A 3,519-nucleotide genomic window follows, 5' to 3' on the forward strand; every position below is an offset into this window, starting at 1 on the left:
GAGTAGCTAGGCGCAGGTTGTTTGTTTTGGGTCGGGCCGGCCCCGCCCTCCGCCTCCCGCCAATGGGGAGCGTGCGCGCGGCGGTTGTGCGCGTGTGAGCGTGCGTGTGCATGCGCGCACGTGTGCTGCCCTGCCCGCCCGCGCCCGCACAGGTGTGAGCGCCCGGCCTCCCGCGGCCAGGAGGGGTCCCTGCGGCCCGAGGTCCCGGACGACTGGGCGAGAGCGCGCGCGGGGCTGGCTCCCCTGCGGGCCCCGGAAAGGACGCGCCAGGGCGGGGAGCAGGTACCTGGGCTCGGCCTGGGGCTCCGGGCGGAAAGCCGTGCGGCTGAGGAAAGCAACCCTCACCTAGTGAACACTGCGGTGCGGAGCGGCGGACATCGCCCAGGACGCGCGTCCTAGTGACCGCTCTCGGGAGCCACGGGCTGTGCCTCCTCCCAGTTTTTCCTTTCGACAAGTGGCTTTTCCCAGTACCTTCTTTTAATGAGTTAAAACACGGGTTGAAAAGTTAAGCGCCTTTTGGCATGACCTTGACTCTTGCCCCGAAGCTTCCGACTTTCACTTTCTTTTGTTTCGCTTTACCTAGAGGCTCCGAAGAAGGCCAGCCCGGCCCCCTGCTGGGGTGGCCTGCGTGTCTCCGTGCCACGCGGAGACCGGTCGTTCGGGCGCTTACCGAGCACCCGGCGCCCGGGAGGCGCCCGCAGCCCTGTGCGGTCCCGCTGCTCCGCCTCCTCTTGCACTTGTGCTGTGGCTTCAGTGGCACTGGTGTGCGACGTCCAGAAAGGGGCTCCTTCCCCGCACCAGGACTCTCGGCCTCGGTGCCCCCGCGCACCAGCGCCCTGGCCCCGGGAAGGTGCACTTCCAGTCCCCGCCTGCCACGCCGACGTTTCCTCCTTTTTCCTGCCTTTGTTGAAATCAGCAACGTGGCTGCGAGGACTGGGAGCTCATCTTTGATGTTTATTTTATTACTTTCCACTATTTGTGTAGAAAACGTACACAGTGCTCTCTTATCTTTATTTCGGGAGTTAGAAGCCATTGAGAATGAGGTGGGCGAGATGACAGACGCAGGGAGGGCTCTGTTATTTTGTGCTTGGGGGGACGATAGGGTTTGGAGATTAGGCTGACGTTTATTGTGTGGGTGCGGGCGCGTGGGGAGCGGGGTGGGAATGTGGGGCCCCCGGCCGGCCGGCCTTTGGCCCTGGAGGAGCCGCCGTGGAGGGCCTCTGCTGGGCTCTAACCCCGAGAATTGACGGTCCCTTGAATCTGGCGAGGGGAGTGGGTTGGGACAAGAAACTAGCCCCGTAAAGAAACATTGATTTGGCCGGGGATAAAAGACATTTTTAATGAATGCTACCCTCGTTTGAACTCGGGCTGGGCAGGACAGGAGGGTGCATGCCTGTGCTACGGGCGAGATAAGTCTGCGGAGGGTTGAAGCCCAGGAGGCCGGTGGGAGACTCCAGGCCGAGGAAGACTGGTGGGTGCAGGGAAGGGAGCCCACCCCGCCTCCAGCCCTACCTTCCAGGTTCTTCCCTCGCCCCGCAGCTGGTCCGGGCCCTCCCCTGACCTCGGCAGGACAGTGGTCTCAGGTCACTCTGGTCAAATTGGCTGCAGTCTTCGGGTCTGCAGCCTGGACAGATTTGGGCCGAGGGAGTGGGGTGGAGACAGGGCTCTCAGCAGGGAAACTCTTCTCTATTTTTCTAGTGACTCAGCCTTGGGAGGTGGAAATAGGTAGACTAGGTAGGTGAGAAGCTGCCTGCAGGCACCTGAGGGGACTTTGGAGAGGACACCCCTGTGAAAGAGTGGCTGGTGCTAGCTGCCCAGGGAGGGGTCAGGACCCTGGAGGTACGACACAGACTCCAGGAGGGCAGGCTTCTGTCTTTCTCCTTCTGGGCTGTAGTCCTCCTCATTTGCTGCCAATAGTCTGTATTTGTTTGCAGTTAAAACCAGAACTAAAACTGCTCTTTCGTTTTGCAGTTGATGTTGATATTATTACTATTATTACTATTATTATTTTTGAGACAGGATCTCAATGTGCAGTTCAGGCTGCCCTTGAATTTACTATGAGGCCAACGCTGGCCTTGAGCTGTCCGTGATCCCCCTGCCTCAGCTTCCCAGATGCAGGAATTATAGGCATGTGCCCCCACACCTGTCTGATGTTGATATTATTATCCTTAGCTGTTGTTTTACAGCCAGTAAATCATTGCCCTTTTGCAGATGTTAAGAGAAAACAAGACCGGATGGAGGGACTCTGTTTTCTGTATCTCTATCCAGAACACCCTCAAAGCTGGGGACCTGCCTAGACTCTGGCAACACACACAGACCAACATACGTACATACATGCACACATATGTACACATGCCAAAGCACACACACGTGCACACACACTGTTCACTGTTTGTAAGTTTCCCAGAAGTGCTTCAAGCATTCTGTTCCTCAATTCTCAATCTTTTGGCAATATGTTATTAATGGGTTAATAATAAATGTCAGTAGATGGAGCCTTGCCAAATACTTTAGGTAAGACAGACCCATTAATTAGCTCACCCCCTACTCTTTAATTTCCTTGGAGATGAGTGACTAAACCATGGCCAAGGATATAAGTTCATTTTTCCATGACTTTGTGGCCTCCCTAAAGTACTTTTAGAAAGAGGAAGATAGTGCATGTATCTCCAGATGCCAGAACAAGTTTAATTAACTGTGGGAGCTATCTGCTTTCCATAATTTGTAAATGGTTCACTGCCCCGCTTCCTAAACCCTAATTGGGAAGGAAAGAATTTAATTCCTGATCGACCTAAGGGGACTTGGTAGGCTGCAAGTGGCCTCCCGCTGGAAATATGGGTGGCTTGTTCTCTGTGTTAGAAGAGCAGGCCGCCCACTGGCCCCGGGAACCACACAACCATCCTGATAACACCGTACACCTGGCAACCTGGAGAGATGGCTGAGTTTCTTGTTAAGTTCTACTGGTGGCCAGACTGTTGACCTCTGGATCCTAAGAGAAGGTAATAAGACAGCCTTCCCCTGGAGATCTGTGCTCTGGAAATCAAACAATGCTATTACGTGCTGAGAGGCTGGAGGCATTGAGAACTGTCTCATGTTAAGAGCCTTTGAGTCTGTGGGAGTCTCTCTTGGAGCAGGGAGAAAACCCTGGCCAGGGGCTGGGGTCGGGTGCCAGTGCAGGTCCTCCATGGAGGTGCTCTCCAGCTTTCCCTTCTGTCCACAGAAGAAGGGAAGACTTGGTACCCTGTTCAGATCTACACCTTTACAGTTGGCTGGTTATATTGTAGATTCAGATGCTGAAGACTTTGGAAGAATTGTGCAGAGGTAGAGGGTGGATACAGGTGTAGGTAGGTGGAACCTGAGTATTTTTGCGATCTTTGTTTGCACTTCTTTCTAAAGATGTTTTAGTAGGATTAGGCTTGTTTCTTTGACCATTTGTCCTGTTTGAGCAGTTTCCTTTTGTTCCTCTGGTCCCTGGGCATGGGCCGAGGAACTGGCTGGGTATCAGTAAGCAGTGCCTACCCCTTG

Source organism: Chinchilla lanigera, unplaced genomic scaffold (assembly GCF_000276665.1).
Source record: "Chinchilla lanigera isolate Chin_1 unplaced genomic scaffold, ChiLan1.0 scaffold00064, whole genome shotgun sequence".
Lineage (NCBI taxonomy): Eukaryota > Metazoa > Chordata > Mammalia > Rodentia > Chinchillidae > Chinchilla > Chinchilla lanigera.